We start from the raw sequence: 22,172 nt of genomic DNA on the forward strand, positions 1-22,172 counted from the left end.
TAATTATGCACACCTGATATAGGGTGTTGATGTCATTAGACCACACCCCTTCTCATTACAGAGATGCACATCACCTAATATGCTTAATTAGTAGTAGGCTTTCGAGCCTATACAGCTTGGAGTAAGACAACATGCATAAAGAGGATGATGTGGTCAAAATACTCATTTGCCTAATAATTCTGCACTCCCTGTATACATATACATACATATATATATATATATATATATATATATATATATATATATATATATACACATATATATACACTCACATACACCTTTGATCCTTTCCCAGTCCTGCCCTTTTATATACAGATGTGACCGAACATATTCCACTTTTTTAGTAAAACGCACAATTTTCTCCAAACTAAGGTATTCACCATTCTTTATTTCAAATATAATAGAACAGAAACTTCACTTTTGATTTATGACTCCACATATAATTTCAAAACAGTAAAAACAATAAGAATGGCGTGGGCAAAAATATTGGTAATCTTAACCTAATATTTTGTAACACAGCCTTTGGAGACAATGAGGCCCATTTATCAAGCTCCGTATGGAGCTTGTAGGCCCGTCTTTCTGGCAAGTCTTCAGAATCGCCAGAAACAGCAGTTATGAAGCAGCGGTCTAAAGACCGCTGCTCCATAACCCTGTCCACCTACTCTGAGCAGGCGGACAGGAATTGCCACAATTCAACCCGATCGAGTACTATCAGGTTGATTGACACCCCCCTGGTGGCGGCCGATTGGCCGCGAGTCTACAGGGAGTGGCGTTGCACCAGCAGCTCTTGTGAGCTGCTGGTGCAATGCTGAATAAGGAGAGTGTATTGCTCTCCGCATTCAGCGAGGTCTTGCGGACCTGAGCCACACTGTCGGATCAGGTTCGCAAGACCTTTGATAAATAGGCCTCAATAACTGCAATCAAGCACTTTCTGTAACTCTGAATAAAATGTCTGCACCTTTTGACTGGGATTTTGGCCACATTCTCCTTGAGCAAACTGCTCCAGTTCTCTCAGGTTTGATGGGTGCCTTTTCCTAACTGTGAGCATCATCTCTTTCCACAGATGTTCAATGGTATTCAAATCTGGACTCATAGAAGGCCACTTTGGAATGGTCCAATGTTTTCTTCTCATCCATTCTTGGGTACTTTTGAGCTATATTTTGGGTCATTATCCAGCTGGAGAACTCATGACCTGCAACTGAGACACAGCTTTCTGACACTGGGCAGTATGTTTGGCTCCAGAATGCCTTGGTAGTCATTTTATGTCATTGTGCCCTGCACAGATTTTAGGCACCCAGTGCCAGAGGCAGCAAATCAACCCCAAAACTTCATTGAGCATCCTCCATGAGTCACGGTAGGGATGGTGTTCTTTTCTTTGAAAGCTTTTTTTTTCCTTCTGTAAACATGGAGTTATTGTTATTTGCCAAAAAGCTCTGCTTTTTTTCCTTATGTCCAAAGAACATTCTTCTAGAAGGACTCTGGCTTGTCAACATGCATTTTGGCAAACTCTAGTGGAGCTTTTTTGTGTTTCTCTCTTAGAAGGGGGGTCTTCCTAAATATTCTACCATGGAGTATATTTTCATTCAGACAGCGACAGATAGTTCGACTTTAAACTGTTGCAACTTGAACGTCAACATCGGCTTGGTTCTGTTTTGAAGTTGTCCTTGGGTTTAACTTCACCATTTAAACAATCTTTCTCAACATTCTTGGGTTAATTTTCCTTTTGCGGCCATGTCCAGGGATGTTGGCTGCAAACCTCTTAATAATATTGGCAAAAGTGCTCACAGGAACATCAAGTTATTTTGAGATGGCCTTTCTAGCCTTTACGTTGACTATGCTTGGTTATTAACTTCTTTCCAACCTCTTCAGACAACTCTTGATAAACACAGTAACAAGCAGCAGCTAACTAAGTACTTTTCTCCATTTAAACTGGATGAATGAGTGATTTTAAGATTGAAGACGCCTATGATAGTAATTAAGAGAATAGCCTGCTTGAAGTATCACTATAAAACAATTCTTCATTGGAACTAAAGGGTATCAATAGTATTGTCCAGGTCATTTTAAAATGTCTTTAAAGAATAAGCAATAATTTGCTCCATACATTATGCACAATTGCACAATGTATGGATGACAAAAGATATTTTAATTTCAACATGTTTCAGGGCAAATGGTGCATTATTTGATTAAAATGCAGGGGTACCAATACTTTCGGCCACATCGGTATAACATATCTCTTTAATTGTGAAACAAAATCTTTTTTTCATTTCTATTACATAACTCAATCCCCAATAACCCAAAGGGCCCAACAATGGCAGTTAAAGGACCAGTTCACACTAGAGCTGCAAATGCTTAGCTGCATTAACACAGTCTTACAAATTAAAATCAATGTATAAACAATAAACTTAGCAATATAATTTTTTATTTTTTTTTACTTTTTAGTTTGTACGGTACCTATTAATCTCAATGCCACTGGAACTCCCAGTTAAAAGGGCTGGACAACAAAAATCTATTATCACGCCCCCTGACCAATTAAATATAGCTATTTTAATCTATGCAAATGGTATGAGTGTGTATGCAATGCGATGAGCTTCACCTGCATGTATCCTAATACAAATGTATTTGGTGTTTATACCCTTTATGTTTTACAGTAGAGTAGCAAAGGGTTAAATAGAGAGTGATTCTTTGACCTAAACATTCTGCTCACAAAGCAGAGCGGCAAGATGCCTTGAGAAAGAAAGCCGTCAGGAGATCAAACCCAGATCAGAGCACCGACCGAATATCTTGACGGTGTGCTGCTAAATATGCAGAGCTACAAATACAAATGTTGGCAGTTGATTCCATTCTGTGGCAGGGAGAGGGAGGGAGGGGGACGATTAGCATGTAATTTAGTAACATGTATAACCTCTTTGACCACCAAGCCTGTAAATTACTGGACCTGCATTCCTCTTCAATCACATTTACAGCTCTGAAGCTAAGGGAAATTGGGAATTGTACTTTTCAGCAGAACTCTGTGTCATTAAAATGTCACTGTTATCCCGGCAAGAAAATAAACTGTTTACAGTTGAACACGGACTCACTTCCTTGCCATGACGTCACAGTTGGGGGAGGCACATGGGCTCTGCTGCACTGAAGTGAGTGAAAGCAGACTGGCCGCACGGCCAAAAACTATGTCTATGAGTATTGGTAACTTAGTTTGAAAACTGATATTTAAAAAAAATATTTACACACAAAGAAAAGGATTCTTGCAGAGTGTTTGGCAATAATGTATATAACTATTTCTGCAGTTTCATTTAAAATTAGATAACTTTTTGGGTAAACTGTCCCTTTAACAGTAATATAACGCATGCCCCCTAACCAGGACTGGAGAGCCTCGCCCCAGACCCCTTAGCTCCAATGGGTCGCCCCACAAATTGGTTAACATTATGTGCTCCAATTAATTAAAAAGTTTTGGCAAGGGATAACGTTCCCAGGGACAAGTCTGCAACATCAAAACCTGTAACCTTTATTAACATTTCACTCAACTAGAAACATTTGACAACTTAAATAGTGCATAGACAGCAATAAACATTACAGATATGGGCGAACCCGTGAATAATTATGTGTCCCAGGCGAGCAGGCTGCACAAAAGATCTGCAACTGTCCAGAATTTAGATATAGAGTCAGGTCAAACCTTCAGTTCCTGAGGTCGGATTGTTGTTTCCTGGGGAAATCTGTAGTGTCTTCTCTTGAGGCGGAGAGATTCTTGAAATATTGAGCTGCTTGCAAAACTCTGGCAAATCCTTTTCTGTTTTAAGTGTTGCAGTCCTCCCATCTCTGGTAGCCGTGATGCTTACAGGGAAACCCCAGCGGTACTGTATTTTCTCAGCTTGTAAGACTGAAGTGATATATCTAAGGTCCCTTCTTTTTTGCAAGGTTGCAGGACTAAGGTCCGAGAAGACCTCCAGAGCGATACCCGAGTGTGTCACTTGTTCTTTTGATCTGGAACATCTCAGTATTTCTTCTTTATCTTGAAAGTTCAAGATTTTTATAATAACATCTCTCTGCAGGGCTTTGGGTGGAGGTCGGGGTTTCAGAGCTCTGTGAGCCCTTTCTATTACTATCTCAGCAGAGGTGGGGGATCCTTTTAAGGTTCTAAATAGGTCTTGTAAATACCCAGGAAGAGCATTCGGTGCCACTGACTCAGGTATACCCCTAATGTGGAAGTTATTGCGCCTGTTCCTATTATTTAGGTCTTCGACCTTCTCCATTAAATAGGATAAGGCATCATCATGTTCCTGGAGTGTATTTGTCACCATTTTGACAGTGCCTGCCATCTCTGACTGCTTCGCTTCTATGTGTTGGACTTGTTGAGATACAGATATAATATCTTTTTTTAGGTCCCCAAAAAGTTGGCGCACTTCCACCAGCACTGCCTGAATGTCATCTTTTGAGGCAAGCTGTCTAAGGTCAGTTTTAGTGGCCATTTCAGTCTCCTCACTCTGTAATTCATGTATTTGCGCATGAGTTTGTTGCATGGAGGGGGATGTCTGTTTATCTGTGCTAATTGCTGTATCTTCAGGCATTTTGAGATATTGTGCCATAGCAGATGACCTTAGGGGTTTATCTGATTTGAGGTTTTTCCTCTGCGACATGTCTGCATCCTTGCAGCTTATAATGGTCAAAAAGTCCCCTGCGTGTTGAGAAGTGCCTCAGAAATATTCTAAGATCCTAATTGTGCTGCTGACCACTGTTAGACCTGGACTGAGAATGCTAAATGGTAGATATTCAATATTTCAGCAATATACCACTGTCTCTTTAAGAAGTGGTGTAATCTCACAGATAAGCAAAAAAAAAAAAAATCACCAGCCGTTTATTAAAAACTCTGAGTACCGGCCTGCTGCTCCAGTATATAACAAGGCACCCAAGCCTCTGTACCCTTTATCACAGTACACTCTACCTTGGTTTGGTACGCAAGTGTCCGATGTGCTCTTTACTAAACGTGCCTTGACTGCCTGTATACACCCTCATGCAGGGTGAAAATCTGGCCACTGAAAAACCCTCCACACCCCTAGTCACCTTCACACGCGGCCTGCTTCTGATCCCGTCCGCCCAGCAATGGCAGCTGCCTTTATGCTACTTGATCAATTGGGGATTTTGGATCGTATTTTCACTGAGGTGCATGCAATATCAGGTACAGTGATCCGGACAATGTTTTCGTTAAGCTGGTTGAGTGGGTCCCCCTCTGTTTGGTGTAGCATTTTTTCCTGCGCCAGTGAGACCTCCGTCAATCCAGCTTGCTCCTGAAGTGCTCTAGTCAGCAGCGGGCAATGATATAAGCCCTGTGGGAGGTAGTGGGGTAATTCTCCTAACTATCTAGTGTGCATTTATAAATTTCAAGTTTAGTGGCCACCTATATTTATGTGCAGAACGGGGTTGAGGCATAGGAGCTAAACTAGAACGCAGCCATCTACTAGCGTGGCCAAGCTCCGACTCCTTTTCATTTCTAAACCTTTATTAAATCGAAATATAACTGTGTTATTTTGGATTGCGCACAAGCGCAACCAACTCACCTCTTGTAACACAAGTTCAATGAGTGTGCTAACACCTCTCTATGCTATTCAGTAAAAGTATAGGGTGTGCTAAAAAAGATTTGTTAAGAAGCTTCTGTTAACATTTTTAACCATCTACTTGTTATACCAGATTGTGCGTTAATTTATTTTAATAATGTTTAGATGTGACCGATATCTTATTCTATAACGTGGCAACAGAAATGTCTCATAATTACAAGGTGTTTACTGTCCCTTTAAAGCACCCTGGACTGATCCAAACAGGATGATTGACTATTGGTGCCAGGCAACTTTGAGTATGATAAATGGGCCCTTATAACTGTGCAATGTCGTGCCCACCTTGTAAGGGGTAAAAAAAAACAGCAACAGTATAGAGAAGCTTATGATACACAGAGGATATGCTGTGAATACAGAGTTTATACTATTTTTTGGATTATGTGTACACTCCATTCTATTATATGCTGATGTTAAAAAAAAAAAAAAGTTGGCATTAATATCAGGTAATATCAAGTATTGCAATTGTCACAGTTTTTGGTTTCAGGGAAAGCTTTCAACTTACATGCATTTTGAATTTTCTTTTTTTGGTATTAATGAAATCATGAAATAATAATACAAATAAGATTGGAACTTAAAATGTTTTTTTATGAGGAGTCACTAAAGAAAATGCAGAGTGCCGAAAGTATACATTAAACAGTACAAAAAAAACAAGCAAGTGAAAGACATGGGGCGCGATCCGATATAGATCGCAGTTTGCGGCGCAAGCGAGGGAACCGGCGTCGCCTGCAGTTTCAGCTCGCAACTCGAGCTATCCCATATAAGTCGCCGTCAGATGCTAACGTGCCGTAAGTCTGACAAACCAGCGATGTCCAGAAATCTGCGCAAGTATAAATTTCTGGCGTCGCCAGTGACTTGCGGCACGTTAGAAACTGCCGGCGCCTATAAAACCTGACTAAAGTCTAAAACACCCGCACTGTCTAACACGCCTCCTAAACATAGCCCGATACGTCTAACACGCCTCCCTAACATAGCCCGACACGTCTAACCCTCTATCCGCTATCCTCCCTCACTATCCTAACAATAAAAAAACTATTAACCTCTAAACCGCCGCTCCCGTACCCCGCCGCAACCTAATAAAGTTATTAACCCCTAAACCGTCGCTCCCGTACCCAGCCGCCAGCTATATTATATCTATAACCCCCTAAAGTGAGCCCCTAACACCGCCGCCATCTATATTAAAATTATTAACCCCTAATGTAAGCCCCTTACACCGCCGCCATCTCTATTAAAATGATTAACCCCTAATTTAATCTACCTACCCCGCCGCCAGCTATATTATCTATATTAACCCTAAGTATATTATAGTTAATATAGGTATTACATTATATATATTAACTATATTAACCCTAATTATATTAGGGTTAATATAGTTAATATAGTTACTATAGTATTTATATAAACTATATTAACTATATCTAACCCTAACACCCCTAACTAAATTTATATTAAATTAATCTAATTCATTTATAAACTAAAATATTCCTATTTAAATCTAAATACTTACCTATAAAATAAACCCTAAGATAGCTACAATACAATTAATAATTACATTGTAGCTATGTTAGGGTTAATATTTATTTTACAGGTAAATTGTTAATTATTTTAACTAGGTATAATAGCTATTAAATAGTTATTAACTATTTAATATCTACCTAGTTAAAATAATTACCCAATTACCTGTAAAATAAATCCTAACCTAAGTTACAAATACACCTACACTATCAATAAATAAACTACAAACATCTATCTAAAAATACAATTAAATTAACTAAACTAAATTACAAAAAAAACAAACACTAAATTACAAAAAATAAAAAAAGATTACAAGATTTTTAAGCTAATTACACCTATTCTAAGCCCCCTAATAAAATAATAAACCCCCAAAATAAAAAAAATTCCCTGCCCTATTCTAAATTAAACAAATTTCAAAGCTCTTTACCTTACAAGCCCTTAAAAGGGCCTTTTGTGGGGCATGCCCCAAAGAATTCAGCTCTTTTGCATACAAATACAATACCCCCCCCCATTACAACCCACCACCCACATACCCCTATTCTAAAACCACCCAAATCCCCCTTAAAAAAGCCTAACACTACCCCCCTGAAGATCTCCCTACCTTGTCTTCACCACACCGGGCCGAACTCCTGATCCGATCCGGGCGATGTCTTCCTCGAAGCGGCAAAGAAGAATTCCTCCTCCGGCGATGTCTTCCTCCAAGCGGCAAAGAAGAATTCTTCCTCCAGCGACGTCTTCCTCCAAGCGGCAGCAAAGTCTTCATTCTTCCGGCGGCATCTTCAATCTTCTTTCTTCGCTCCGCCGCCGCGGAGCATCCATCCCGGCCGACTACTGAACTAGGAATGAGGTACCTTTAAATGACGTCATCCAAGATGGCGTCCGCCGAATTCCGATTGGCTGATAGGATTCTATCAGCCAATCGGAATTAAGTTAGAAAAATCTGATTGGCTGATTGAATCAGCCAATCAGATTCAAGTTCAATCCGATTGGCTGATCCAATCAGCCAATCAGAATGAGCTCGCATTCTATTGGCTGATCGGAACAGCCAATAGAATGCGAGGTCAATCTGATTGGCTGATTGGATCAGCCAATCGGATTGAACTTGAATCTGATTGGCTGATTCAATCAGCCAATCAGATTTTTCTAACTTAATTCCGATTGGCTGATAGAATCCTATCAGCCAATCGGAATTCGGCGGACGCCATCTTGGATGACGTCATTTAAAGGTACCTCATTCCTAGTTCAGTAGTCGGCCGGGATGGATGCTCCGCGGCGGCGGAGCGAAGAAAGAAGATTGAAGATGCCGCCGGAAGAATGAAGACTTTGCTGCCGCTTGGAGGAAGACGTCGCCGGAGGAAGAATTCTTCTTTGCCGCTTGGAGGAAGACATCGCCGGAGGAGGAATTCTTCTTTGCCGCTTCGAGGAAGACATCGCCCGGATCGGATCAGGAGTTCGGCCCGGTGTGGTGAAGACAAGGTAGGGAGATCTTCAGGGGGGTAGTGTTAGGCTTTTTTAAGGGGGGTTTGGGTGGTTTTAGAATAGGGGTATGTGGGTAGTGGGTTGTAATGGGGGGGGGTATTGTATTTGTATGCAAAAGAGCTGAATTCTTTGGGGCATGCCCCACAAAAGGCCCTTTTAAGGGCTGGTAAGGTAAAGAGCTTTGAAATTTGTTTAATTTAGAATAGGGCAGGGAATTTTTTTTATTTTGGGGGTTTATTATTTTATTAGGGGGCTTAGAATAGGTGTAATTAGCTTAAAAATCTTGTAATCTTTTTTTATTTTTTGTAATTTAGTGTTTGTTTTTTTTTGTAATTTAGTTTAGTTAATTTAATTGTATTTTTAGATAGATGTTTGTAGTTTATTTAATTTATTGATAGTGTAGGTGTATTTGTAACTTAGGTTAGGATTTATTTTACAGGTAATTGGGTAATTATTTTAACTAGGTAGATATTAAATAGTTAATAACTATTTAATAGCTATTATACCTAGTTAAAATAATTAACAATTTACCTGTAAAATAAATATTAACCCTAACATAGCTACAATGTAATTACTAATTATATTGTAGCTATCTTAGGGTTTATTTTATAGGTAAATATTTAGATTTAAATAGGAATATTTTAGTTTATAAATGAATTAGATTAATTTAATATAAATTTAGTTAGGGGTGTTAGGGTTAGATAGAGTTAATATAGTTAATATAAATACTATAGTAACTATATTAACTATATTAACCCTAATATAATTAGGGTTAATATAGTTAATATATATAATGTAATACCTATATTAACTATAATATACTTAGGGTTAATATAGATAATATAGCTGGCGGCGGGGTAGGTAGATTAAATAAGGGGTTAATCATTTTAATAGAGATGGCGGCGGTGTAAGTGGCTTACATTAGGGGTTAATAATATTAATATAGCTGGCGGCGGTATAGGGGGATTAGATTAGGGGTTAATAATTTTTATATAGGTGGCGGCGGTGTAAGGGGTCAGATTAGGGGATAGATAAGGTAGATGACAGCGGTGTAAGGGGTTCTAATTAGGGGATAGATAAGGTAGATGGCGGCGGTTTTAGGGGCTCACAGTAGGGGGTTAGTTTATGTAGATGGCGGCGGTTTAGGGGTTAATAACTTTATTAGGGATTTCGGGGGGGGATCGCGGTTGACAGGGAGATAGACATTGCGCATGCGTTAGGTGTTAGGTTTATTTTAGAAGATCGCGGTTGACAGGGAGATAGACATTGCGCATGCGTTAGGTGTTAGGTTTATTTTAGCAGCCAGTTTAGGGAGTTACGGGGCTCCAATAGTCAGCGTAAGGCTTCTTACGGCTGCTTTTTGTGGCGAGGTGAAAATGGAGTAAGTTTTCTCCATTTTCGCCACGTAAGTCCTTACGCTGCATATTGGATACCAAACTGCGCAGGTTTGGTATACCTGCCTATAGCCCAAAAAACTAGGGGCGACGGCAGAAATATACGCGCGTAACTTCTAGGTTACGCCGTATATGTGATACCAAATCCGCGCAAATATTGGCGTCGCCGGCTTTTGCGGGCGACGATTTTTATCGGATGGACCCCATGACCTAAATCATTTCACAATGCTCAAAATATAAACAACACAAACTGAAATCAGCTTAAAAGAAAAAATGCAGAGATTTCAAAATGACTGCAATTTTTATAAAACGCTAAATATGGAGCACATAAAATGCAGCTACTTGGAATGAGTTTGTATTTCCTTACAAGTCTAATCACTACGCAACTGCATAAATCTGTTTATTAATCAATTACTGGTGCACTTAAAGATCAGATTGTTTTTCTTTCCCTCTTTGAAGTCCCAGAACATATCTGCTCATACATTTACAAAACAGTCCTTTGCAGAACTCATCAGATATTGGTTGCCATAGTAACTAGAAATTACTAACAAAGCCTAATTTGAGTTACCACCTACAATTGCTCTGGGCATTAACAATACCACAGCACACAACTACACGTCAAGCACTGGAGGGATCAAAACACTCCTGTTGTGAATTCTCACACTCTCAGAGCACCTCTATTTTAATGGACTTATTTTTGTTTTAGCAAGTAGGTAGATCATTTCCTCCCTCCTATGGCCTCTAGATCTAGACATATTTTCATAATTTCACATCATTAAGGACCACCTTTGAACTAGTGCATTTACTTCTCTGACTAGTAAATGATAGTGATATTTCCTACCTCTGTATATATATATATATATATATATATATATATATATATATATATATATATATATATACATATATATGTTTAAAAACTTACAGTGAAGACTTTATTTCCAGGTTCCAGAGGTTGTAAATCTTCAGCTTCAAGTGTTCGGTTTTATAGTAATATGAAGATGAAATCATAGGCTGGAGCAAAAATCCGGATTTCGTATTCTTGCGTGGAGCAGCACTATGGTTCTGTAAATAAAGTAATACAACAAACATCATGTTTAACACAAAATAAAATTGATGTAGGATTTGCTAACTATAATAAAAATCAAAGCATTTTATATATTAATTATACATTTGTTCTAGGAGTTTAATTGTTATTGTACAATGAATTGCCATACCGTAACCAGGACAAGCAGCTAAAACAAAAATAAAAGCACTCAAATAAAGAGAGGTAATTTAAGGACAGTATGTGAAATTCCAGCTCACAGTAAGGTAAAAAATATCCATGTGCAACTTTAGCAAATCTATGTAGTTTCCCAGTTCACATAAGGAACTTCACCTGGCATCCCACTAAATGCTGCATATGTATCATATATATAAACACGTCACTGCAAGCAAAAAACATGAGATGTTGACATGAGACAGGAGATCTAAGGAACTCAAAATGGCTTTTTTTATTAAAGATTGAAAGATCTCTAAAAAAATGAATTTAATAAATATATATTTTCTTTCAACAATACATCAATAATCTTATTACCAAATACGGAACAATATTGGGTCTTTATTAAAATATTGTCTATATAATCTTTTATGGTACATAGAGTCTTAAAGGGACAGTCTACACCAGAATTTTTATTGTTTTAAAAGATAATCCCTTTATTACCCATTCCCCAGTTTTGCATAACCAACACAGTTATATTAATATACTTTTAACCTCTGTGATTATCTTGTATCTAAGCCTCTGCAAACTGCCCCTTTTTTCAGTTCTTTTGACAGACTTGCAGTCCAGCCAATCAGTACCTGCTCCCAGATAACTTCACGTGCACAGTGTTATCTATATGAAATATGTGAACTAACACCCTCTAGTGGTGAAAAACTGTTAAAATGCAATCTGAAAAGAGGTGGGCTTCAAGGTCTAAGAAATTAGCATATGAACCTCCTAGGTTAAGCTTTCAACTAAGAATACCAAGAGAACAAAGCAAAATTGGTGATAAAAGTAAATTGCAAAATTGTTTAAAATTACATGCTCTATCTGAATCATGAAAGTTTATTTTGGCCTAGACTGTCCCGTTAAACATCACATTTTCTAGTTTGTTTAGTTAACGGAACACATTCCATGGTACCAAACTACTATGCAACAAGGTTTACTTGCAACCTTTTGCTTTTTTCCAAAGCAAATAACCTCCACTATAAGATTAACAAATAAGTTTTTGATTCTATGCTTACATTTATTTATTCCATTAATTCTGGTACATCCAAAGAGAAAAATCAATCATTTTCTAAGTAGAATATTATATTAATTATTAAATATTATGAGCGAGTTTCAGTAAACTGTGAATGACTCAGAAAAATATGATTGTGTTGCAAAGTCGTTAAAACCGCAAAGAGGAAGGAGAAAGAAAGGTGGGTTTCATAAGGTGGAATTTTAAGTTACCAAAAAAAATGTGTTTTGTAGGAAAAGGTTTAAGGTAGTTTATTTACTGTTAATGGTCTTAAAAGGCTTGCAGCAAACTTGTTAGGGAACATTACAATTACTAGGTAGCTTGTCATTTGTTTGACTAGATTAGTACAGTGAATTCAAAAAAGATGTTCAGGCTTTTCTTAAGGACATAAAGACTAAAAAAAGTATTTTAATTAATACATCTTTGCTTTGTTTCATTGTGCAGCACGGCCAAAGTTCTTGTTTAGAGAAGGAAATAAATGCTTTTGCAGGCAGTATAATATTTAAGTGGGAATGTTTGGGATTCACTTTGTAGGGAGATTAATCTCATGTTCATTTAATATTCCACAGACATGGACATACACCTTGCTGGGGCACATTTTTTTTCAACGAGATTTTCAGTGAGTTTGTGTGTGTGCTTTTGTATATAATAGTCCAGGACATGCAACAGATTTCATGTGTAATCCCCATCATTTCCTCTGGTTGGTTAGGTAAGTAACCAATCATGAAAGACTCTTAGAATGTAAAAACTCATTACTATAGCATCCCTTGTTTATATAGACATTAAAGTAATTTTTTTAAATATATAGCATATGTCAGCAATTCAGCACAGCATTGCATCAATATAAAATCACATGCTTTAAAAGCAATCAAAAATAAATTTTGTTACCAAATTTTGCCTTGTTTTGCAGGTACATATGCCTCAAAAAAGCCTGCTAATCATATTTATCATTATTATTATGAACAGATATAAATGAGCTCCTGCACAGATCAAACAATCACTGTGTAGAATGTTGTAGGGTCAAGGTTCCGGATTTTGCTAAATTCCAAGCAAGACTACAGGAAAAACACAGTCAAAACATAAAAAAAAATACACTGCAAAGTTTTTATATTACGAATAAATTTTGGCCTTGGTTACAAGTGTAGTATGTTGTTCTTGGAAATCAATAATACTCCATCAGGTGTAACAAAAGCATTTTGACATGCTTGATACATATATACAGCAAGCTGTATACTTTCAATGGATAGTGTGAATCAGTAGTATCACACTCATTGCACTAGAAGTACAAGATGGCAGTTTCGATGGGCAAAAGTAGCTATTTGAAATGACAAGATAAAGGTAAACAAGTTATTTGTAAACATATTTCTTCACTGTACTAGCTATGGGGTAAAATAACATATAAGTAATCTAAGGCATTGGAATTATTTTTTTATCTGATATTCTCTACCGGCCACTACTTGCTCATAAATCTCCTGAGAATCTGAAAAAAGATGATAGTTTTTTTGGAAAGCACACTGAAATGTATTGGCTGCTATGTATTGGATTAAATCTAATCCTTCTAATGGTGAAATGCTTAATATTATCACAATTGTATTAACTTAATCAGTAAAGAAATCCTGTCACAAATTAACTGCACTTGTGCTTTTTTACAGGAATACTCTGATCTCATAGGAATAATGAGGTTTTAGGGGAGCCTTGTGGCCCTAACTGGGTTATGGTTCTTGATGATCTAAAAATGAATATGAGTGAGAAGGGAGTATTCCTATTCGTAACATCGTCTTTTCACCCAGATCTATGCACAGCCCACATAAAGTGATGTGGTTGATTAGAAAACCATTAATTGCAACACATCTGCTGACTAGTAATTCACATGAGCACACTGCAAGAATAAATTGTTTTTACAAATTATGATCATTAAAGGAGAATACATCATTCTTTGGCATTTAATGAGAAAGACCTTTATTCTTCAGAAAAAAAAAATCATTAATATCAGCCAATAGCTTATACATCAAGTCCCTATGTCCTTTCCTCTGTGAACCCATTTACTGTACACTTCTCAGACAAAAGAAGTAAGAGACACATTTTATCTTTATTTGCTTACATCTGGCCTCTATCTCCCATCCTATACCTTCCTTATTATTGTTGCTGTCGTTACTTTGCAATGAATAATGGCTCAGTCTAGAAAATGTCTACTCTACTCATAGTATATGGAGTGTTAGGAGGGATAAACTCACCAGGAACAGGCGAGATAACATATGCGGCGCAAGCTTCAGTGCAACTGTTGAAACCTGCGCCGCTCGTAATTTCACCTCACACATCGGGGTATCACATAAACCCCACCGGCAGTTCATAAAGTGCTGTAAGTCGGATAAACTAGCGATGTCCAGAAATGAGCGTAAATACAGTTGCCAGTCGCCAGTGACTTACGGCACTTTAGAAACTGCCGGTGCCTAAGAAAATAAAAAAAATGTCAAATCTAACGTAAAAGTCTAACCCACCTCCCAAAAATAAACCCAAAACGTAAAACCCCTATATCTGCCATCAAACCCACATGGGAACTAATGATAAAAGTATTAAACCCTAAACCGACAACACCCACAACGCAATATGCCTAATTAAACTATTAACCCCTAATCCGCCATTCACCCACATCGCAATCTACCTAATAAATGTATTAACCCCTAAATCCACCAACTCCAACATCAAAAACTACCTAATGTATTAACCCCTAATCCGCCATTCACCCACATTGCAAAGTTCCTATTAAAACTATTAACCCCTAATCTGCCATTAACCCACATTGCAACAAACCTTATAAATCTATTAACCCCTAATCCACCAAACCCACACAACACAATAAACCTAAGAAAACTATTAACTCCTAAATCGCCAAACCCCCACAAAGCAAATAACTAATTAAATTACTAAGCCCCCTAACCTAACACCCCCTAAATTAACCCCAATTATATAAATTAAAAAATACTAAGTTACAAACAATTAAAATAAAAAAGATAACATTACTTAAAAATAAAAAAAAACTAAGATTACAAAAATAAAAAATTCTAACATTACATAAAATAATAAACCAAATTATCAAAAATAAAAAAATTAAACTTAATCCCTTTGAAAATAAAAAAAGTCCCCCAAAATAAAAATACCCCCTAATCTAATGCTAAACTACCAATATCCCTTAAAAAATGCCTTTTGTAGGGCATTGCCCTAAGTTAAACAGCTCTTTTACCTTAAAATCAGTGGCGTCACTAGGGGGGTGCGGGGGGTGCGGGCCGCACCAGGGTGACACCCTCCAGGGGGTGACACCACCAAAAAAAAAAAAAAAATTTTTTTTAAATTTTATTGAAATTCAAAGAAATACAATGCAGAGATGCATAGATATTTTTATTAGAGGGGCCAGCATTTGTGAACATTAGTGGGACTGGGGAAGTTGTAGACACTTCATTTTTTTTGCCCCTTGAGCCAGTGCTGCAATTTCCTCAAATAGTTTTCCCGGCTGCTTTTGCTTGTTTGTACTTTGCTCCTGCTCTGCCCAATTTCACTATGAATGTTGTGGGCATGCCGTGGGGCTTGCAAAGTTGCGCTGCTAGCCTAAACTTGCCTGCCTATCTGTGCTCACTGCTCAGTGACGTGTGGAGCAGTGGAGTCACTCACTGCTGTGCTGTCTCTCTAAACAGGAACTGGGAAATCATGAGGGGGATGCTTGGCACCTGACCGACTGTTTTTGTGTGTGTGTGTGTGTGTGTCTGTGTGCTTTTGTGTGTGTGTCTGAGTGTTTCTGTGTGTGTGCCTGAGTGTTTGTGTGTGTGTGTGTGTCTGAGTGCTTTTGTGTGTGTGTGTCTGAGTGTTTCTGTGTGTGTGCCTGAGTGTTTTTGTGTGTCTGTGTGTGTGTCTAAGTGTTTGTGTGTGTGCCTGAGTGTTTTTGTGTGTGTGTGTGTGTCTGAGTGTTTCTGTGTGTGTGCCTGAGTGTTTTTGTGTGTGTGTGTGTCTAAGTGTTTGTGTGTGTGCCTGAGTGTTTTTGTGTGTGTGTGTGTCTAAGTGTTTGTGTGTGTGCCTGAGTGTTTTTGTGTGTGTCTGAGTATGTTTCAAAGTGTGTCTGAGTGTATCAGAGTGTTTGTATGTGTGTGTGCCTGTGTTTTTGTGTGTGTCTGCTTTCTGGGGGGGGGGGGGTGACACCATAAGTTACCGCACCGGGTGACACCAACCCTAGTGACGCCACTGCTTAAAATATACTAAGTCCCCCTCTAACAGTAAAACCTCCCACCCACCAAACCCCCCAAAATAAAAAACCTAACACTAAAAAATACTAAACTATCCATAGCCCCTAAAGGGGCATTTGTATAGGCATTGCCCTTAAAATGGCATTCAGCTCTTTACTGCCCTTCAAAGAGCATTCAGCTCTTTTTCAAAGGCCCATTAAATCCCTAATCTAAAAAAAAAAAAAAAAAAGCCTAAGGCTAACCCCCAGATAGGTACTCGCGGTTCCTGAAGTCCGGCGGAGAAGTCTTCTTCCAAGCGGCGATATCTTCTATCTTCTTCCTGGAACAAGCCAGCGCAGAGCACACCGCGGAACTGTAGACCGGTGACCGCGGAACTGAAGACCGGCGGAAGCAGAACTGAAGACCGGCGACCGCAGAGCCATGAAGTGTGGAGATCCTCTTCAAACGATCACCGCCGCACACTGAGGATTGAATTCAAGGTACGTGTTTAAATATGGGGTACCTTGCATTCCTATTGGCTGATTTGAGTCTTCAAATTCAAATCAGCCAATAGGATGAGAGCTACTGACACACAGCATAGCTAATACAGGGATAAAGTGGGGGAGAACATGCTATACTGTATACATACAGAATCATAGAATGTATAGCGAAAGCATGAGTCGTAATCAATAACCAAGCCGTCCGGAACTAAAATTATAACATAGAGTATTTGGGGAAGGATTAGGCAGTAACACTCATATCTATCAACTTTACATGCGTTCATCAACGGGAGCGAGTATTAAAACGTATTTACGAGTCAATCATGATTGGAGGACACTTGGGGCGCGATCCGATATAGATCGCAGTTTGCGGCGCAAGCGAGGGAACCGGCGTCGCCCGCAGTTTCAGCTCGCAACTCGAGATATCCCATATAAGTCGCCGTCAGATGCTAACGTGCCGCAAGTCTCACAAACTAGCGGTGTCCAGAAATCTGCGCAAGTACAAATTTCTGGCGTCGCCAGTGACTTCCGCCACGTTAGAAACTGCCGGCGCCTATAAAACCTGACTAAAGTCTAAAACACCCGCACTGTCTAACACGCCTCCCTAACATAGCCCGCACTGTCTAACACGCCTCCCTAACATAGCCCGACAAGTCTAACCCTCTATCCGCTATCCCCCCTCACTAGCCTAACAATAAAAAAGCTATTAACCCCTAAACCGCCGCTCCCGTACCCCGCCGCCAGCTATATTATATCTATAACCCCCTAAAGTGAGCCCCTAACACCGCCGCCATCTATATTAAAATTATTAACCCCTAATGTAAGCCCCTTACACCGCCGCCATCTCTATTAAAATGATTAACCCCTAATTTAATCTACCTACCCCGCCGCCAGCTATATTATCTATATTAACCCTAAGTATATTATAGTTAATATAGGTATTACATTATATATATTAACTATATTAACCCTAATTATATTAGGGTTAATATAGTTAATATAGTTACTATAGTATTTATATTAACTATATTAACTCTATCTAACGCTAACACCCCTAACTAAATTTATATTAAATTAATCTAATTCATTTATAAACTAAAATATTCCTATTTAAATCTAAATACTTACCTATAAAATAAACCCTAAGATAGCTACAATATAATTAATAATTACATTGTAGCTATGTTAGGGTTAATATTTATTTTACAGGTAAATTGTTAATTATTTTAACTAGGTATAATAGATATTAAATAGTTATTAACTATTTAATATCTACCTAGTTAAAATAATTACCCAATTACCTGTAAAATAAATCCTAACCTAAGTTACAAATACACCTACACTACAGTGACGTGCAGTGAGATCAGAGGCTGGTGAGGCAGTGACTATAATACTCCCAAGAAACATACACACACGCACATTTATATACAGTATATAGTACACACAATCGGCTCACTGACACACACACACTCTGCTCACTGACAAACACAGACACACACACACACACAGCACACACACTCTGCTCACTGACAGACACACTACACACACACTACACACACTCTGCTCACTGACACACACACACACTACACACACACTCTGCTCACTGACACACACTCTGCTCACTGACAAACACACACACACTCTGCTCACTGACACACACACACACACACTCTGCTCACTGACAAACACACACACACACACACACACACTCTGCTCACTGACAAACGCACACACACACAGCACACACACTCTGCTCACTGACACACACACCCTGCTCACTGACACACACACTATGCTCTCTGACAAACACAAACACTTCTCAATAACACACACATGATTAGCTCACTGAAACATACAGTAATTACCCATAATATATTTTCACATGCTGCTCACTACATACACACAAATATCAAATTTGCTTTGTTCTCATGGTATCCTGAGTTGAAGAACATACCTAGGTAAGTTCCAGAGCAGTAATACACTACTGGGAGCTAGCTGGTAATTAGTAGCTGCACATATGTCTCTTGTCATTGGCTCACCCATGTGTTCAGCTAGCTCCCAGTAGTGCATTCCTGCTCCTGAGCTTACACTTCAAAAGAAATATCAAGAGTACAAAGCAAATTTAATAATAGCAGTAAATTGAAAATTTGTTTAAACTTAGATCTGTCTAAATCCTGAAAGTTTACTGTTTATTTTACTGACATAATAACAGACTGATCAGTATAATGCAGTGTACAGGGAATAACATACTTTACAGTGCAGACATGGCAGGTTCATAACGCACAGTGCTGAATAGGTGAGTGCTTTCTTTTTTCTCCCCCAGGTCATTTCATAGAAGCAGAGGTTGAAGGGCAATGCAGTGTTCTGCCTCCCCCACCCATTCCTCATTTAAGCACTGTAAAGTGGGCAGATGCATATTTAGATATAAAGAGGCAATTAGTGGCATATTGCTCTAAATAAAAAAAAAAATTTTTTAAAAACAGTGAAGGCAAATGGTTTACATTTTTATCAAATGATATTGCAGGAACATGACTGACATTTTAACAGTATTCCCTCATCTGCAGTCACTGCTGCACTCCCCTTGCTCTATTCTCATACAGCATTAGAGTGCTTAAAACTCCCCTAGGAACTCACCGTTTCCAGCAGCCTGACATTGCATGCAGTACTGATCAGTCAGGCATGAGGAAAACAGAGTCATCATCTGCAGTCACATCCCACTGCTTCCAAGGTATTTGCTGTTGGGTTTGTTTAAAAGTGAAAAAGTGCTACTGTTTTTAACATTGGAATGTCAGGCACAAGGCTGCCCTGTTTTTGTGAACTCCAGCCTTCTAAAGAAGTACGAGATGAGATGTTAAACAGTAGCACTTTATTTTACACTTTTAAACAACCCCAACGGCAGATACCTTGGAAGCAGTAGGATTTGACTGCAGATGATGACTCTGCTTTCCTCATGCCTGACCGATCAGTACTGCATGCAATGTCAGGCTGCTGGAAACGGCACTCTAATGCTTTATGAGATTAGAGTAAGGGAAGTAGTGCAACAGTTCCCCCTCCCTGCAGCTGCTCCTGCTCTCTGAATGTCCTGGGCTGCCCTTGTAATTACCAGAGCGTCTTGAACAGTTATTTATTAAGGGCCTTAATTAATAACAGTTCAAGACGCTCTGGTAATTACAATACTGCTCCTTAGTGCACTGCTCACCTCTGACTCTCTGTAACACACTGCTGCAGCTGGGGTTGATATATGGCAATGCCCTTGCCCAAACGAATGGCATATACATTACACATGGTGCCACTCACTGTCAGTCTGCCCTAGAGTCCTGGGCTAGAACAGTCAACGCACGGCAAAACTGCTGGCTGCTTCACAACGTGTCCCTGTCAGATTGTTTGTCACCCATTACCGTCTCCTCCCCCAACAACCAGTCCCTGAAAACAAGTAAAGACGGTCCTGTTTGTAAGCAGGCCGGTCAGGAGTCTGCTCCGGTGTTCATCTGCGCCCAAATAATCAATAGAAGATCTGATCTCATATGCAGATGCGCGGGTATTACTATATTCTTTCTCTCCTGAATTGTGTCTGTTTTTATTTATTGCAGATAAAGGAAAAGTTTTGTCAAAAAACGTTTCCTTTTTCTGCAATAAATAAAAACAGACACAATTCAGAAGAGAAAGAATATAGTAATACCCGCGCATCTGCATATGAGATCAGATCTTCTATTGATTATTTGGGCGCAGATGAACACCGGAGCAGACTCCTGACTGCCCGGCTTACAATTCAAATAGGGGGAAAAATTATTACTATTAGTACTTACCTTCTACACCAGACAGTCAGTGGCAAGGATGACGCCGGGCACGTGACAGACGCTGATGCGCGCCTCAATTCCGGCACTCAGCCCGCCCAGAGACTCAGACACTTGCGGGCAATACTGAGGTCTGATTGGCTGAGACGGCCAACTTGCTCCAGAGGCGTTCATAGTCAAGCCTCCGGTGTGGGAGCATGGGCCGCATTGAGAGCACTGCTGCATTAGCACTGATTATCCTCTTGATGGCAGCAGTCTCTCAGCGGCTAGTTCCCAGTCAAATACATTTCATATTGCGCAATATACGGATAGCTAGCCTCCAGTTTATTGCGCAATATGAATGTAAATGTAGTACCACTATTACAACGGTTTTTTTTGCACAATCATCATCATGCACATAACAAATTAAATAAATTTGGTGGAGGGGTGGGGGGGGGGTGGGGGGGGGGTAGGGGGGGTCACCTGTTTATTAAAAAAAAATATATTGAAAAAAATTTTTTTATTTTTTTATTTTTTTTTAATTTGTACAAAAAGGGTGTAATACATAGATTGGCCAGGGGAGGCGCTGCCTCACCTGCCTCTTATGAGTGCACGTCACTGCTACACTATCAATAAATTTAATAAACTACAAACATCTATCTAAAAATACAATTAAATTAACTAAACTAAATTACAAAAAAAAACAAACACTAAATTACAAAAAATAAAAAAAAGATTACAAGATTTTTAAGCTAATTACACCTATTCTAAGCCCCCTAATAAAATAATAAACCCCCAAAATAAAAAAAATTCCCTGCCCTATTCTAAATTAAACAAATTTCAAAGCTCTTTACCTTACCAGCCCTTAAAAGGGCCTTTTGTGGGGCATGCCCCAAAGAATTCAGCTCTTTTGCATACAACAAATACAATCCCCCCCCCCCATTACAACCCACCACCCACATACCCCTATTCTAAAACCACCCAAACCCCCCTTAAAAAAGCCTAACACTACCCCCCTGAAGATCTCCCTACCTTGTCTTCACCACACCGGGCCGAACTCCTGATCCGATCCGGGCGATGTCTTCCTCCAAGCGGCAAAGAAGAATTCTTCCTCCGGCGATGTCTTCCTCCAAGCGGCAAAGAAGAATTCTTCCTCCGGCGACGTCTTCCTCCAAGCGGCAGCAAAGTCTTCATTCTTCCGGCGGCATCTTCAATCTTCTTTCTTCGCTCCGCCGCCGCGGAGCATCCATCCAGGCCGACGACTGAACGACGAATGAGGTACCTTTAAATGACGTCATCCAAGATGGCGTCCGCCGAATTCCGATTGGCTGATAGGATTCTATCAGCCAATCGGAATTAAGTTAAAAAAATCTGATTGGCTGATTGAATCAGCCAATCAGATTCAAGTTCAATCCGATTGGCTGATCCAATCAGCCAAT

General features: G+C 39.2%; 1 protein-coding gene across 3 annotated transcripts in view; it reads right to left on the reverse strand.

Moving 5' to 3' along the window:
- Nucleotides 1-22,172, reverse strand: part of ITGB2 (integrin subunit beta 2) — a 408,255-nt gene that overhangs the window by 354,911 nt on the left and 31,172 nt on the right. For all 3 annotated transcript variants that reach the window (XM_053698768.1, XM_053698767.1, XM_053698769.1), the window contains exon 2: nucleotides 10,914-11,053. The gene's annotated coding sequence lies outside the window, so the exon portion shown is untranslated. The remainder of the gene's footprint in view (nucleotides 1-10,913; nucleotides 11,054-22,172) is intronic.

The sequence above is a fragment of the Bombina bombina genome, chromosome 1, assembly GCF_027579735.1.
Source record: "Bombina bombina isolate aBomBom1 chromosome 1, aBomBom1.pri, whole genome shotgun sequence".
Taxonomy (NCBI): Eukaryota; Metazoa; Chordata; class Amphibia; order Anura; family Bombinatoridae; genus Bombina; species Bombina bombina.